General features: G+C 36.7%; 1 protein-coding gene and 1 long non-coding RNA gene across 2 annotated transcripts in view; one reads left to right on the top strand and one right to left on the bottom strand.

Moving 5' to 3' along the window:
- The window catches only part of LOC136850001 (uncharacterized), a 220,239-nt gene that overhangs the window by 4,322 nt on the left and 197,297 nt on the right, over nucleotides 1-18,620 (top strand). The window lies entirely within an intron of this gene.
- LOC136850000 (uncharacterized) overlaps nucleotides 1-18,620 on the bottom strand; it is a 114,328-nt gene that overhangs the window by 22,697 nt on the left and 73,011 nt on the right. The window lies entirely within an intron of this gene.

Here is an 18,620-nt window from a genome sequence, read left to right as displayed (position 1 = left end):
ATAACTTGTAACATATGTGTATTGATCACTTGTATTTTATGTGGTATTAATAACTTGTATCAGTGTGGTATTATTAAGAGATATTAATGTGGTTTGAATATCATTAGCTTCCAAGTTGCACTTGTCATTTTTTGTGACACCGGCTAATGGTACTAAATCAGGAACAAAATATATCATGGGTTATGAGTCAGTAGTTTCATAATTGCAGGATCAAAGCATGATGTTCTCCCAAATAATAGGTAGTCGTCTTTGCTGACGTCTATTAGCCGAAGACTCCATAAAATGAAGGGATAGTTTAAAGTTCCTGCATGAAATGACTGGTGATTGGCAAAAGGTGTTATGTTCTTCGACCATATTGTCCAAGACAGTTTTTCCAGCTGATACCAGTGGTCCAGCAGTTACAATTACGGTGCTGAGAGAGAGAGAGAGAGAGAGAGAGAGAGAGAGAGAGAGAGAGAGAGAGATTGTTATATGGAGAGCTTATACTAGTTTGTCAGTTACTACAGTGAACGCACTGCCAATCTGGAACAAAAGCAATTGAATGTTGAGAACATATAGTTTTATTTGTGTCTGTCTTTAGGAGGGCATATAGTCTGATCTTGCTTTGTCAGAAGTTTATTCACCGAGCGTCAGGTTATTGTTGGTTACAAAAACAAGACAAAAGGCATGCTTGCAGTAAATCAGAGCAGCTATATCTGGATCTTATTGCATGAATACTTTTCTGACAGGTTCTGTTAGCCAAGTGTCCTCGAGAGTACCGGTTAGGAAGATTTCCCGTTTTGGAATGTGTACGGTTTTGTTTACGTGTAAATGCACATTCGTATTTACATGCATACGTGTAAATATAAACTTTTATGTTGTAGTATATATTTGTATACACGAACACTTTTATTTGTACTTTAATTCACGTGGTCTCTGTTGGTTTTTATGAACCACACAGTTTCTTAAATTCTAGGTACCTAGCCGGTTTTATGTAGCTGGATTCTGAATGTTGACCAAAAGATAAAATATCTGATTCCTTTTGAATATTTAACCCTAACGAATGTTAGTGCATCCAGCCGAATTAGGCTAAGGTTTCACGGAGCGTAGCGAATGCTACTTATTAGCGAATGCCGCTCAATCTCACCGAATCTAGCGAATGTGCCGCTCAATCTCGTCCAATCTAGCGGTCACCTTATCTGTATAGTTGCTGGTAACAACAAAAGTAGTGCGTTGCGAGGCCTCTGAAACCAGTTTGACTCGCTCCAGTCAAACTGCATCTAATTGTATAGTGGTCGATGCCTCTTCATCGTCAAGCAAGACACAGGTATACCTACGTGTAGCACTCAGGTTATAAAAATAGCTCCGGCCCTTCATGAGACAATGGCAGGGTTCGAACGCCCACTTGTTGTGCGGTACGAACCTGGATTATCTGGGATGTTTTCATTATTTAAGGATATAGCTTTTGTTAAGAGTATTTTCCAAGATTTTACGTTTATCTTAAGATATTCTCTCGAACGTGTCTAGTAAACTGTTGGTTTGTTGAGCTAATTAGCTTTCATCATGCAAACAGCAAACTTGTGCTTCACGTTCATTTGTTTTGAATTTTAGGAGGTACCAGATTTTGGAATGAATCAGGTTACATCCGTCCACCCGTAGCCTATGCATTATTGAGATCTAATTGAACAATGTAGTTCTGTAATTGCCAGCCAGTGACGTCATTGCTTACTGAGCATTATCAAGTCGAATAATGCTTTATCGAGACGGCCAGAATCGTTTCTCGACCTCTGCACATCTACAAGCCGCACTCGATTATTGTATATTTTATAAACTTGGTTTCAGTGGAAAACATATATAACAAAATTGTTTTACTTTTAAAGTGAAGACTATTATTCTTTTATTTTTAAAGCTTAAATATTTAAAGAACACTCCAGTAACCGGCATTATAAGATAATCAAGAAAAAATATATATTCAGTCGATAAACCTCTAATATAGAAAAAAGTGAGCGTTACTGTATCTTGGCAAGGGATACAGCCTCCTGTATTGCAAAAAGGAATAGCCTTGTGAACCTAAAGTTTTTTTTTGTTTGCTTGCGTTTTATGTATGTTTCTTATTAGGAAGTAAAATAGCCGTGGTCAAGTCATCAAGGATTGAGGTAGACTTAATAAAATTGTTGACAGCATCTGTGGCAGTTATTTGGTAAAGATAATTGCTCTGACTTAGTACTAGCAAGAAAGCGCACGTATAGCTTATATACTTTCGCAGATGAATAAAATTAAATAATCATCCACTTCCGAACTCATATCAGATATAACAACTTTTTTCATGGGTGCCATTCTTAGAATAAAAAAAAAGTAAGGTAATGCTTTTTGGGACGACCAACCAATTCACTATCGAGACGCAAGGAATACAAGAAACAGAGTGGGTCTAGATCCTGTATAATTAGACCGAGAATTAGCCTAACTGTGCAAATGATATCACAGGCCAAAATTGCGCTGAGTGGTGTTCTCGGCCTAGTGCATGGACCCTGAATATCATCCAACCGTCTTTCTCAAGGAAGTGATAGTCCTTCTTGAAGTTTTGATTACTTAGATCGAGGAACACAGAAGCAGGGAAAGAAAGAAAGAAACATTCATTACAACAGCACCGTATGAGGTTGCATTGCGTCTGGCTCTCTGGGGTCATCATCAGGTGGTTGGGTCTAGGTGTCGATAGCCGTTTCGACCCCTTTTTACCCCGGCTGGTTAACACGTGATAACGATCGGCCATAAAATTTGTACCGCGTTGAGTGTTTCTTGGGTGTTTGGACAAGAATCCCTCATGCATTATTAACCGTTGTGCTTGTGCGCGCCTCTCTCTCTCTCTCTCTCTCTCTCTCTCTCTCTCTCTCTCTCTCTCTCTCTCTCTCTCTGGAAAAGCCATTGACCACAGAGAATTTATTAGCAACTGTCTCGGCCCTGAAAGTTCTTGGAATCATATTGATAGCTAATATGATGCGTTGACAACAAGTCTCATTTTCGTTGTATTCTGTGCAGAAATCACGAATTCCTACTCTAGACTCAGTAATACAAGGACTACACGTTCCAACTGATGTTTTTTCCTCATGCTCTCAACTTTTGGAATTCATTTTCTGCTTCCGTTTTCCATGACCTCTGTTTTTCTTTCATGACTTCTAACCTCTTATTCTTATGAGAGGCACGTCTATCGCGCCCTTTGTAGGTATGCCCCACCCTTCATTCCTCCGTATGGGGATAGTGCCGTCAGTGCACTCTCACTGTGCAATGCGGTCATTTACTTAAGGTTCTTTGCAGCTTCCCTTCGGTCCCAAGATGCAACTCCTTTCAGTCCCTTTTCTGTACCTCCGTTCATATTCTCTTTCTTCCATCTCTACACCCTCTCCTAGCACTTGTTTCATAGTGCAACTGCGACGTTTTCCTCCTCTTACAACTTTAAAACCTTTTTACTCTCAGTCTCCTTTCCAGCTGAGTGGCCTCATAGGTCCTAGTGCTTAGCCTCTGGCCTGAATATTATATTCTGTTCCATCCCATTCCCATCATTCCCCTTCCTCTTTCGTGCGTTTTTCGGGCATGGGCTAAATAAGGGTATTCAGTTACCATTCATAAATACTTGATATTAAAGCATTGTTGGAGTTTGACCAATCACGTGAAATTCGATTGAAAAGCTGCATTGTCATCTGCTGAACTTCTCTGATTGCTTCGTCAAAGCTATCAGATTTTTTTCTTGGATTTCTGTTGGAATTTGGAAAGCAGGAAGTTGTTTCTTGGTGATTAGCAGACTATTTTAGCTTAAGATTTTCTGATATTGTGAAGCTTATTCGTTGATGTTTCTTTGCTGTAGTAATGTTCACACATTTAGATTAAATCGGAGAGGAAAATGTGTGTGTTTTAAATCTGAATGCACTTTGGGCTAGGTAATACTTTAAAAATAGTGTTTAGATACGAACTGAAAATAAAGTAAACAGGTATGATATTAATGAGATTAAAAAAAAAAGCAGATTGTGAATTTTCAGTAGAATAATGCAAAGAGATTTATTCATTACAAAGAATTCTTGAAGAAAGAATTATCAGGCCATAAATACTCTCATACCATTTTCTTTCCATAGCTACGCTGCGTTTATACCATTTACGAATATTTCTTTATGTAGGGAAGACAGAAGCAGGGCAAGAATTCTAAAGCTTGACGGTTGAGGGAAAGAAACAAAAACCCCACACCCAGCTATTTTGCTTTGCTCTCTTTTTCGTTGGGGGCGGTCAAAGTGCGAGATGATCATGAAGAAATACCATTTTAACACTAAATGGTTATATTTATCATTAGTATTCCTTCAGGAATTTTGTTTTATATTTGTTATGAAGATCACGAAGAAAAACTCCTTTAACATAGGTTATTGTATAAATTTTAAGCATTCCTATTCCACAAACAATTATGGCATTTTTAATGAGTACTCGAATTCCATAAACAGTTATGGTATTCTTAATGAGTATTCGAATTCCATAAACAGTTATGGTATTTTTAATGGGTATTCGAATTCCACAAACAGTTATGGTATTTTTAATGAGTACACGAATTCCATAAACAGTTATAGTATTTTTAATGAGTATTCGAATTCCACAAAACGTTATGGTATTTTTAATGAGTATTCGAATTCCACAAACAGTTATGGTATTTTTAATGAGTATTCGAATTCATAAACAGTTATTGTATTTTAACAAGTATTCGAATTCCACAAACGGTCTGGTATTTTTAGTGGGTATTTCTAATCCCACAAACTATAAAAAGTTTTTTAAAGGGCGTTGCTTATTTTAAAGGTAAAATATGGTATATTAGTACTCCTTCATGCACTTTTCTGTCTTGCAAGTATTCAGGAGCCCTAGTGATTAACACCGGCCTCCATTATTGTAACACACTTACTTGCATTTGCATGCAAATATACAGGGCCATGTATGATTATTACAAGGAGGAAACGGATGCAAAGAATTAAGAGTCCGTTATACTTAGCGTAATAGCGTTTCGAGATCTTTTACGGAAAGGTTAACAGACGCGTGAATATAGGCTATGCGTCCGTCCACATAGGCTTGTAGGGTGATCTGTGGTATCTTGTGGAATGTATTTAAATTACTCTTGGTTGACTACAGTATTAAACTGTGGTAATGTGTTAACTGTGCAAGTACTGTTTAAACTTTTTCTTACAGTGTCACTAGATATGTTATTATGTCCGTATTTTCGTATAGTTCTCTCTCTCTCTCTCTCTCTCTCTCTCTCTCTCTCTCTCTCTCTCTCTCTCTCTCTCTCAGTATGTCCGTATTTTCGTATAATTCTCTCTCTCTCTCTCTCTCTCTCTCTCTCTCTCTCTCTCTCTCTCTCTCTCTCTCTCTCTCTCTCAGTATATCCGTATTTTCGTATAATTCTCTCTCTCTCTCTCTCTCTCTCTCTCTCTCTCTCTCTCTCTCTCTCTCTCTCTCTCTCTCTCTCTCAGTAAGTCCGTATTTTCGTATAATGCTCTCTCTCTCTCTCTCTCTCTCTCTCTCTCTCTCTCTCTCTCTCTCTCTCTCTCTCTCTCTCTCTCTTGTATGTCCAGTCTCTCTCTCTCAGTATGTCCAATATTCTCTCTCTCTCTCTCAGTATGTCCGTATTTTCGTATAATTCTCTCTCTCTCTCTCTCTCTCTCTCTCTCTCTCTCTCTCTCTCTCTCTCTCTCTCTCTCTCTCTCTCTTCGTGATTCCATTTGACAGTACTGTCTTACAATGTTTCGTCAGTAGTTTTTCGTGGATCTTCAATTCAGTGATCCTTAAAGTGTAAGTTGACAGAGTTGCTCCAGTTATATTCAGTTTTGTTACATTTCTGGGCTGATGTTGACATAATACATAACACATAAATACTTACGCAAACTTAGAAAATAAAACTTTATAAATACAGAACTCTGTAGGTACCAAGAGGAATGTAAAATTCACTAAGGGGAAAACGTGTCCTGTAGTTTAGGATCTCAAAACATCTTACAAAGACGGCGATTACGATGGAAAGGGTCGATAACGAAAGGAAAGGTCACCCTGGAAAGAGAAGAAGGGGGTCTGGAAAAAGGTCTGGAAGAGAGGGCATGTTGGAGGATGGGCACTTTTTCGTCCGTTTTTCTGCTTTGTGATTAGGGCAAGCGACGTCGATTGGAAAGACCCTTTTCCGATTTTTATTGCTCTTAATGTCGGACCTTTTCTCCGAGAAGTTGTCGGTTAGTTAATTGTTATGATAATGTCGGGGAGTTATTGCTGACGGGAACAGGTGAGAAATGTACTGTAGGGTAAACACCTTCCCCAAAAAAATGTTAGTAGATATATTTATATATATATATATATATATATATATATATATATATATAAATATATATATATATATATATATATATATATATATACATATTTATTATATATATAATTATATAATAAATGTATATATATATTTATATACACACACACACATATATATGTATGTACAGTATATATATATATACATATGCATGTGTGTGTGTATAACTGAATCACGAAAATATGGAACGTGATGATTAAGCCTTTATAAATAAGGACGACTGCTAAGTAAAGGGCAATAAGTCGAAAGGCCTTGCAGTCCTTCATTGTTTCTCTTTCCTTCGTGGATTTTGTCTTTATGTATATACTACATATATATATATATATATATATATATATATATATATATATATATATATATATATATATATATATATAAAATTTTTTTAGGTGACGGTGAATATCCGCCGCTTATATCATCTAAGCTAATCGTGATTGGCGGACTCGTGCTACTCAGCACCCATCAGAGGTTTGCAGTGCAAATCCATCTGCCAATCAGAAGCAAGATAAAAACCTTGAGTGATACCGGATAAGGATATTTACTGTCAGCTCCATGAAACAGACTGATACGGTATTACAGTGGTGGATGGAGTGGAAAGTTATTAGTAGCGGCACTCGGAAAGTCTTTAATTTATGCACGACGATAATGTTGTTGGCTGGAAAGTATTTTCCGAAGCTAGACCTATTCAAACCTATCGCCGGTAAAAAAGTAGCAGTAGCCTAATTGCTAAGAGAGTCTGTGCGACCATACAGCTACTCATCCCGTAGGGGGTTAGTGCTGTCAGTGCACCTCATGCGGTACACTGTAGGCATTACGTAAGGTTCTTTGCAGCGTGCTCTCGGCCCCTAGCTGCAACCCCTTTCGTTCCTTTTACTGTACCTCCTTTCATATTCTCTTTCTTTCTTCTAACTTTCCACCCTTTCCTAACAGTTGCAACTGCGAGGTTTTCCTCCTGTTACACCTTTGAAACTTTTTTACGGTCGATTTCCGTTTCAGCGATGAATGACCTCATACGTCACAGTGCTTGGCCTTTGGCCTAAATTCTATATTCAATTCATACAGCTACTCAGACTTAGAGATATATAAATTAGGTACATATTACTCATACTATTTGTAAATGAGAAATGTAAATTGTATTCAGCTGATAGCTGCAGAAAAAAAAACCAGTACTGCTATCGGGCTAAAAATGTAAATATGAATAATTTTAAAAGTAAAAAAAATCATCTAAAACAAACATAGAGGAATATAATAACTCATGTGGTGTTTAAGAACACAAGGTAGGCAAATAGTACTCTAGCAGTAGCTGGAGTAAAACAAAAAGGAAAAAAAGAAAAAATATTCAGATCGTTTCATGAGTAGGTAGGTAGTAGTAGGCGGGGCTGGCTGCCTGGGCCGGGCTGGGCCGGGCTGGGCTAGCTATTCCTTACAACACAGCCATACCGCCGCTGCAGGAACCAGCTCAGGTAGCAGCTACTAGCTAGCTAGCTAGCTGGTCAGCGGGGCGATTACTATTCTCTTCGACGACTTGATGGGCTTGCCCGCTAAGATTTGGATCAGGATCGGAAAACTTCTCATTCGGGTCAATATGCGAACGTAGGTGATCGTCGTACACGTTAAGATGTTTCAGGTGTAATGTCGAATATGGTGCTTTGGTATTTTTTCATAGTTTAAAAATTTGGTTGACTACCAGGTCTGCAATATAGTATATACAATATAATATATATATATATATATATATATATATATATATATATATATATATATATATATATATATATATATATATATATATATATATATATATATATATACAGTGTGTGTGTTTAAAGAAGGGTCCACTGTCATATACTTGATAAGCAAAACGAATTGTATTTGTAGAAATATCTACAAAACTTGTAGCTTTGTCCATCCTTCCGTGGACTTGATCAAGTCCACAAAAGGGTGGATGAAAGTTATAAGCTTTGTATATATTTTATTTTTTTTTCCAAATACAATTCGTTTTGTTAATCAAGTAAGCCTATATTACCGTGGATCCTCCTTTACATAACTGAGAAGCACGATACAGTGATTTCTCTCTCTCTCTCTCTCTCTCTCTCTCTCTCTCTCTCTCTCTCTCTCTCTCTCTATATATATATATATATATATATATATATATATATATATATATATATATATATATATATATATATATATATATATATATATATATATATATATATATATATATATATATATATATATATATATATATATATAGTGTGTGTGTGTGTGGCCTATGACTGCGTGTGATAGTTTATATTAGGGGTTGTGTGACAGTTCCCTTAATTTCCTCTTCGGTCCTCTTACCACGGTTTAATTCTCAATTTTTGTTGCAGCCTCTCCGCTGTGTAATATTTAACCGCATCCTGTGTCTTTTGTGTTGGGAGGTCCTGTCAGTTCTCATTGCTCTGTCGCTTGATTTTTCTGCGTGACATTAATATCATCGAGGATGCCCCATCTGCTGGAATAATACCCTTCCTCCGTTTTCACATCATTCCCCCCCTTTCTTCCCCCTTTTCTTTCCACCGATGAAGGCAACGCCCCCTCCCTCCTCTTCACAACATTCTTATATTCGTTGCGTCAACGCCATTCCTCTCTCTCTCTCTCTCTCTCTCTCTCTCTCTCTCTCTCTCTCTCTCTCTCTCTCTCTCTCTCTCTCATCATGGCCTTTTTTCACTTGCGACCGGTATTTGTGGCGTGGTCTTCGAATGCAAAATATTGGGTAGAGTTATGGCTGGTGGTATGTAAGACGATGGTGGTTGCAGCTTGCATTCTTAGCAGACACTAACAGGTTTTTGGTGTTCTTCTCTCTCTCTCTCTCTCTCTCTCTCTCTCTCTCTCTCTCTCTCTCTCTCTCTCTCTCTCCTAGGATGCCTCGTCACAATATTTTCGTTATTGTATTGTTAGAGGTTTTAATGCTCTATCCATTGTACCCTATGTTGCGTCTTCTTGACAATTAACTTCATTGTTTTCTGTGATAACTCTCTTCTGTGGTCTTTATTCGTCTTTGGCAATCTAATTGCCTGCAGGTGTATCGTACCTTCGTATGCATTTTCGCTTTTTTATCAACTGAAGGCCTAAGAATGACTACTGTATACATTCAAAAACTAGTTTGAAAAGCCAATCTACTTAGTATATTTTTAATAGTATACAAGTTGCAATCGCGCCAGGGAGATAAATTGTAGATCGAATTGTAATCTAAGTGTTGATTTTTAAGGGTTTATAATATATAAATATGCATATAAACTTGTTTTATTCTGTTCTCTCTCTCTCTCTCTTTCTGTATATATAATATATACACATATATATAGACAGATAGAGAGATGGATAGAGAGAATAGATAGATATTAATTACATTTTTCCCTGGTTCATCGTTGCGAACGGCAGCTGTTGCTCTCTGCCAGTCCCAGGTCCCGTTCGTATAGCATAGCCAACCAGCAAGCCAGTATAGCCACAGTAGCCGCGGCAGGGCCATTCACAACCATCCGAGAGACCCAGGGCATCGCAGGGTAGTTCCTAACCTCACGTTGAACCTGTCCGCATGCCCCCAAGCTCCAGCGACGAACCGACCCCGGTACAGCTGAGGAAAAGGCTACTGTATCTTTTTTTTTTTTTTTTTTTTTTTTTTGCGGGTACCCCAGGTTGGTGTTTTGCCGTGCGAGCGGTTTGGGTGACGAGCGTCTGTATTTTTCAAGGGAATGGTTTTATGGATGTGTTATTATTATTATTATTATTATTATTATTATTATTATTATTATTATTATTATTATTATTATTACAAGAATCTTGTGGGTCTCTCTTTCCATCTTCAGAAGAAAACTGAAAGAAGTTTTTGTTTGGTTCATTATTATTATTATTATTATTATTATTATTATTATTATTATTATTATTATTATTATTATTATTATTATTATTATTATTATTATTATTATTATTATTATTATTATTCAGAATATGCAAGCATTCATATGGAACGAAGTTAAACAACTGTCGCATTGTAAAGTAAGCGTCCACTGTACAGTTCCTGCATATGTATAAAAAATTGAGCGATTATTTAGATAAGGTAATTTTCAGTCCCACTGTGTATGTATCTGTCCATATTACTCTGGGTGTTATTTACTTTTGAATTTTTTTCAATAAAAGTGTGTAGTTTTTCCTACAGCCATCATTTTCAGTTAAATCAATAGTTCATTTGTGTTTGCACTGTTTACCTTGTAGATCTTAATTGCATACACTTCGAAGTCATTTTTTGTTCATCTTCTAAGCAGGGACGAGGCTTTGCAGTACTTCCGAAATTCTGAGATTTGGGCCACTCCGAAAGGCTCATTGCCATGTCATGAGTTCTGCTAAGTATGAAGGAATCTTCTCTCTGCATATTGACTTTTATTCAAAGCTGGTATATCTATTATACGTACACCGTAATTTATTCAGTTCAGTCGCCCATATTTCTCGATGACTTTATAGACTTTAACTTTAGTAGGTTATTAAAGTTTTAGACCCTTCGAGTATGGGTGTCAGAATATATGTTGCTTTTTTGTCTGGTGTTAATCATAAAATTTAAGACTTGACAAAAACGTTAATGTCAGAATATTTGTGAACATTTGTACGTGAATCAGCATATGCAATTTTTGGCTTGAGAATAGAAGTGCTATTTATATGAAATTATAATTTAGCTTCCATGGTTTCTCAGTTAGCAGTGGGTTTGGTTTTTAAACATTTTAGAGGAACAGGGCAGTTCGTAGAAATTCTGGCGGAGAAAGTAATTTTGGCATCGCCGCTTTCCAAAAATAAAAGGCGGATGATAGTAATAAAAAAAATGTTCCAATCTGATCATTCATTTGAACTTGAAAACATTTCCGCTACAGATGAATAAGAAACGACAAGGAGTGTACAGAGCTGATGACGATGATGATGATGCATAGTCAAAATATTCGCATTTTAACAATGGTCAGCATGACGTGGTATCTTGTACAGCATTACGTTGTATATATCCAGTGGCCTTGGATGATTCACTTTTCTTGAGAAAGAGAGAGAGAGAGAGAGAGAGAGAGAGAGAGAGAGAGAGAGAGAGAGAGAGAGAGATGGTAACCCTGACTAGTGTATCATCCTACAAAATGTTGAAACATTCAAGATACCAGTCTGTCATGTAACGATTGGAAATGCAGTTTTGACTTCAAAAGAAATAAAGTTCAGAAAAACCATAAGGTACAATTGACATAAAAAAAATGTCTCCACCTCATGAATCGAGTAAGAGAAGGTAGGAGGAACTTCCCAAAATAATGTGAAGTATTATTGTAAGTGATTCGAAAGCAAAATTGTCAAGTGTTGTCCCCGTAGGGGGTTAGTGCCGTCAGTGCACCACATGCGGTGCACTGTAAGTATTACTTAAGGTTCTTTGCAGCGTCCCTGTGGCCCCTAGATGCAACCCCTTTCATTCCTTTTACTTACCTCCATTCATATTCTCTGTCTACCATCTTACTTTCTACCCCCTTCTAACAATTGATTCACAGTGAGACTGCGAGGTTTTCCTCCTGTTACACCTTTCAAACCTTTTACTGTCAGTTGCCGTTTTAGCGCAGAATGACCTCATAAGTCCCAGCGCTTGTCCTCTGGCCTAAATTGCATATTCTCTTCTGTTCTGTAAAGTGTTGTGTTATCCCCGAAACGATTGGCATAAGATAAAGGAGGGGAAAATGGGATGATAAAAAAACTAAATATAGGCTTAAACTTCGTGGGGACCCCAAAGTGGCTAAAAAGTTGGATCTCTGAGCTCTTGAGGACCGTGGTGTTTGTGTTAGTAACGCCTGTAGTATAGATACAGCAACATATAATAAGAGATTACACTTGATTTTCAAAAAGGCATGTGGAACAGGAGAGGTAGGCACACTTAAGTTCACACGAAGAATGAATTGAATTATAAGTGAATGGATTATGGAAGGTAGATCTTGTGTGTTTCGTTCTTAGGCTCGTTTAATAATTAGTTTTTTTTTTTTTTTAAGTGGGGTTAATAGCTCGTTTGTCTTTATTTTCCTAGACTCGTACACGTACTGACAATTAAGAAATAACAAGTGTCGGAAAAGTACTACCAGAAGTATTTCTTATGGATGACCGGTAAGCGCCATTTATCGAAGTTTGCAGACGATATAATCATTAGCTCTACATTTGGGGGAAAAAAAATTTTTCTCTCAAAATAGAGTTACTGAAAAGTTCTTCTTCTCGCACATTGGGTTCTTTTTACGCACCCTTGCTCATGGTTGCTCTGACCTAATTTTGAAAAACTCCACAACGTTGGATTGAAAACTAGTTTAATATATGTGGATTTTGACAACGTGTCCCTTATCTTGAAATGTTAGATTTATGTCGGTTCTGATTGATTTCTGCCCCCTTAGTAATAATAATTTCGATCCTAGCCAAATTTCGAAATTCGGTCCTAGCCAAACTTGATCTAACCTAACTTAGGCTAACTTAGAGGTCCAAATAGTTTGGGGCTGACTACACTTATTTCCGGAAGATTATGCATTTCATGCTGTCTATTCAAGAGCTTCCAGTGTTGAAAATCTTCATAACGTTTCAGAGAGATGGGAAGAGTTTCATGACCAATATATGTAAGGTTAAGGGTTCAGGTATATAAAGCTTTTCAAAGTAGATCATTGAATGTGATCCTTAATTTCATTAAGGCTTCTAGGGCAACTAGTAAATAAACTTTTTTTTTTACTCCTTGTCACATTGGCCAGTACGCTGTTAAACTTATCTCAAAAATTTCTAGTCTTGTTCTCACCCACGCCATATTTTTGCACTTACACCCTTTTCATTTTGTGCATTTTCTCATCTATTTTACACTTTTATTGTTTTTGGCAGTTTTCTATTTTAACAAAGCATTTTGTTTTGGCAGCTTTCTCTTTTCACAAAGGAGCATTTTGTTTTGGCAGCTTTCTCTTTTCACAAAGGAGAATTTTGTCTTGACAGTTTTCTCTTTTCACAAAGGAGCATTTTGTATGATCACTCTTGACAAGTAGGAATGGGCGCTCATCACTCACAGTAATCAGAATAATTCGATTCTAATGAGATATTAAAACACCTTTTCATCAGGACTATCATATGGTAGAAAGAATAACACTGCATCGTTTAGTGATGCCACAGTCATCAAAGGGTTTTAAAAAATACATCCTGTGAGTTTTATAGTGTTCAGCCTTTTCTTAATTAGTATTTTCATCTCGTATGTAGAGATTTATCAAATACTCGTTCCCGAATCTCAGTAACTGGATATTTTTCAAGATCTTATGAGAGAGCCTCCTGGGTTGTTGGCAGTATCGAGTAACAAGTCATTAAAATAAGACCCGAATGAGTTCTAAAAGATACACTTGTGCCAAAGTATTAATGTTGGAAATCTTGTATATACATTATCAACCTCCCCTGTAGGGGGGGGGGGCGGAAGTGCCGTCGGTGCATCTCATTCGGTACACTGTAGGCATTACTTAAGGTTCTTTGCAGCGTGCCTTCGACCTCTAGCTGCAACCCCTTTCGTTCCTTTTACTGTATCTCCTTTCATATTCTCTTTCTTCCATCTTACTTTCCACCTCCTGTTACGTCTTTCAAACCTTTTACTGTCAATTTCCGTTTCAGTGCTGAATGATCTCATAGGTCCCAATGCTTGGCTTTTGGCCTAAATTCTATATTCAACTCAACTCATTACCAACCTCTGAAGATGAAATATCATTTTTAGATTTTCTACTTATAGTTTACCGTTCGTGTTAGACGTGCTTTATACGTTAATATTACATGAAAATTAAAGATAAACTCAAATCTTTTTGTTTTGCATTAATGAGGAAAGTAAATTTTCTGTAAATCATAGGCATGGCTTCCATTTCGTACCTTCATCTTCACGGACTAATCGTTTTATAGGGCTGTGACCCGAAATGGAGAGGAGAGTTACCAGTAACCTTCCATAAATAGGTTCCACGGGTCTAAATGTAGTAGCCACACCCTGTGGAGGCGATACCCTTCCCGTCCGGAGGCTGTTGAACGCGTCCTCCAAGTGGTTTATGGTTCCCCGGGCTAATGTCTCGCTCTTAGCCCTTCCTGTGTCTAATGGCTTCGTTCCTTGTCTCGTACCCTAAACCTTTCTCTGGCAGGCATCTGTGGATCGGGTTCCTGTAAGTGCCCTTTCTAAGGCTGACGGAGGGTTACCTTGATGCTCGTATCTACCTCAGGCCTAAAGGAAACGAGGACGGGTGGAGAAACCAAAATGTGGGCGATAAAATGGGCAACCGAGCGTCCTGTTGTAGCCCAGGCCCGATTGAGACAGGGGGAAGAAATGGCAGAGGAAATAGATTGGCTTCATATTCTGCAGGAAGGCTATCTTTGTATCAATACATTTATATATATTTATACATACATATATATATATATATATATATATATATATATATATATATATATATGTATATATATATCTCTCTTAATGCTCGTGTATGTTTGTGTGTATATATATATATATATATATATATATATATATATATATATATATATAATATATATATATACATACATACATACATACATACACATACATACACATACACGGTACACACACACATACACACACATGAGCATTAAGGAGTGAAATATTTGTTGTGGGCTTTTCCATTATATGAATTTTTAGAGGCCTATGCTCTTCTTATTTAGATTTAAACACACCAGATATTCATATACATGCATCTTTACCGTTATTTAACTGAATTGCTCACATTATACGCTTACTTTTTTTTTTTACCTCAAATACCTCGGGTGGTACCATACGAACAGATACCTGAATACCCAACTTTCCCCCCAAAAAAATCTTTTCCTTCCATGACCTTTCGGTTGTGGGGTGAAAGGTCACATGGAGGTTCTCTCTGATTGTTACATTGCGAAGTGGAAATGTGAGACCAGGTGAGAGATTGCAGGTTTTGCAAGCATAAGTTGACGAAAAAACACGGACAGGTTAATAGCTGTTGAGGTGTAACTAAGTCGAGGAGCGAGAATTTACCATTCGGGCGAAGCCCGGGAACCATCATCTGGGTTTATTGCTCTAAGAAAGAATATATTTCAGTTATATATATATATATATATATATATATATATATATATATATATATATATATATATATATACATATATATATATATATTATATGTGTGTGTGTGTATGTACAGTATATATATATATATATATATGTATATATATATATATATATATATATATATATATATATTATATGTGTGCAGTAACTCATGCTTGTATGTATATATATACAGTATATATATATATATATATATATATATATATATATATATATATATATATATAAAATATTGTATATATATATATATATATATATATATATATATATATATATATATATATATATATATATATATATATATATATATATATACATATATATATATTATTTGTTTACTTAGATACATACACTTATTTGTCTGTGTGCAATGTATGGTACGGGTGATGTGTAAGATTTTCGCTTAGGGAATTCATCCTGTAATCAATCGTGGATGTGACTGATATTATCTTAACATTTGCAGCCGCCCCACAAATTTTTGTAGGTATTATAAATGTAATTATAACAAAAAACATTTTTATAGAAAAATTAAAAAACAAAGCAAAAACACATTCCACACCGTTTAACATACTTGTAAACAACATTCGTAACCTGAGACCGTTAAATCCACAAAACATTTTCATTAGAAAGCAATGATGTTAAAACCACTGAATATCTATCTCATCAAGTAATGATGATGATGTTTACAGTACACGGAGCACTGAATCAAATAAAGAGAAAGAAGAGGAAAACGATTCGGGGAAACCGGTTTGTCAGATTAGCATGAACTGATGCGAAGAATTTTTATTATTTGAACTCTATTCTCTTACTACCACTGTTACTACTAATACTACCGCGCTGCTATTACCGACGACGGTGGTTCTCCGCGCAAGTTTTTATCGCTGTTTATCTTGATAATGAGCGACAATGGCGGTGCAGTCCGTTTTTATTAATTAGGCCGAGATCTTCTGTTGAAATTGCACTTTTAAATTTCTTCATTTTTTTTCTTAGTGTTTATCTTTTACTGACGAAGAGAATGTTGTTTGTACAAATTGGAATGACTGTTAGTTTCACCAGTGCCGAGACGGTCGTATCTGATTCCATGTATTGTGGGCCCAGTGTAGTGCTCAGTAAGTCTCTCTCTCTCTCTCTCTCTCTCTCTCTCTCTCTCTCTCTCTCTCTCTCTCTCTCTCTCTCTCTCAACAACAGACTTTTGGTTTAGGACTACAATCATGTACATTATCTAAACGGAAGGGCCTCGACGAGGTAATCCTAACCTCTCCGTGGTAAAACCATTCGTAAGGTGTACTCTCTCTCTCTCTCTCTCTCTCTCTCTCTCTCTCTCTCTCTCAATAGCTCTTCGTTGGGTGAGTCTCTGCGGACTCTCTCGGAGTTCTCTCTGGCCTCTGATAAATAAATAAATATATTATATAAATAAATAAATATATATAAATAAATAAATAAATATATATATAGGTCCCGTTATATATACATGGTTCTTATGCCACGTAAAATAAGTCTATATATAGGATAGCTATTATATATCAGTGGTATATAAAATAATATATATATAATAATGTGTGTGTATTTTATACATAAATAAATAAATGTAATATATATATATATATATATATATATATATATATATATATATATATATATATATATATATATATATATATATATATATATATATATATATATATATATGTTTATATATTATATATAATATATAATATATATGTGCATACACATACATACATACAAACAAATACTTGCATAAATACAACAGCAACTTTGTCCACGTCACATATAGAACACTCATACGACTTCCCAGTGGGCTAATCTGATCATATGAATATTCCGGTTCTGGATAGTGCGCGTCTGAAAAAACGTTCTGCTTTAAGGTTTGAAGATGGGCATCCCATGCAACCAGCATCACAGGGTACTATCTGTCACAGATGACTTTGATGATACTCTCTGTCCCGCCGGATATGCATCTCGAGTTACACTCTGAAGCAGCAACATCCTTGGGGTACTCCTTGTTTTTTTTTTTTTTTTTTTTTTTTTTTTTTTGTCTTCCTGTGAGGTGAAGCTGGGGATGGGGGTAGTGCCGCCAGTGCACCTCACGCGGTGCACTGTGGGCATTAGTTAAGGGTCTTGCAGCGTCCCTCGGCCCCTGAATGCAACCTCTTTCATTCCTTTTACTGTACCTCCGTTCATATTCTCATTCTTCCATGTGACTTTCCACCCTCTCTAACAATTGTTTCATAGTGCAACTGCGAGGTTTTTCTCCTATTACGCCTTTCAGACCTCCTGACTGTCAATTTCCCTTTCAGCGCTGAATGACCTCATAGGTCCCAGCGCCTGGCCTTTGGCCTAAACTTTATATTCTATTCTGTGAGGTGAAGCGGAGGATGAGGGTAGGGAATTGAAGAGGCAGGCTAAGGCGAGGAAGAAATGGAAGAATGAATAACTGCCATTGTATTTAAACTGTGAGTAGGCTCTATTAGGTGAAGATCAGGAGAAAGAAAATCAGAAAAGTATTTGATTTTTTATATCTGTGATCATGACAGGCGTAGATGCGGAAATGTTGAAGAAGTGTTGATCAGTTGACATAACAGACGAGCACGAGGAAAAAGTACAAGAACAAAGAAATGGGAGAATGTTGCTAGTCTCTTCACACGGCAGGTGGAGATGGAAGAAAACTTGAACAAAGACGCAAATTATGATGTGATCTGCGCACATGACAGGTGATGAAGAAATAAAAGAATTCCTATGCTGGGTGGACATGGCAAGATTTATAAGGAAGAAATAGAATATAAAGTGTTGAATGAGTAAACACGGCAGGTGAAGATGTGGAAGAACTATGAAAACGGTTATTTTTTAAATAGAAATTTGTATAGTATAAGATGGGTTAGGATTGGACAAAAGAGAGAGAGAAAAAACATTTATATAGATCTTTGGACGTGGCAGAAGGTTAATTTAGCAACAGAACAGATAAGAAACGAATGACTCGATCATCTGCGGACATGGCAAGCGGAAGCCCTGGAAGAAACAGAAGGACCCGAACACGGACCAAGAATTTTTGGCGGGTGAGAGAGAGAGAGAGAGAGAGAGAGAGAG

This window comes from Macrobrachium rosenbergii, chromosome 21 (genome assembly GCF_040412425.1).
Source record: "Macrobrachium rosenbergii isolate ZJJX-2024 chromosome 21, ASM4041242v1, whole genome shotgun sequence".
Classification (NCBI taxonomy): domain Eukaryota; kingdom Metazoa; phylum Arthropoda; class Malacostraca; order Decapoda; family Palaemonidae; genus Macrobrachium; species Macrobrachium rosenbergii.
This window is presented reverse-complemented; position numbering and strand designations above follow the sequence as displayed.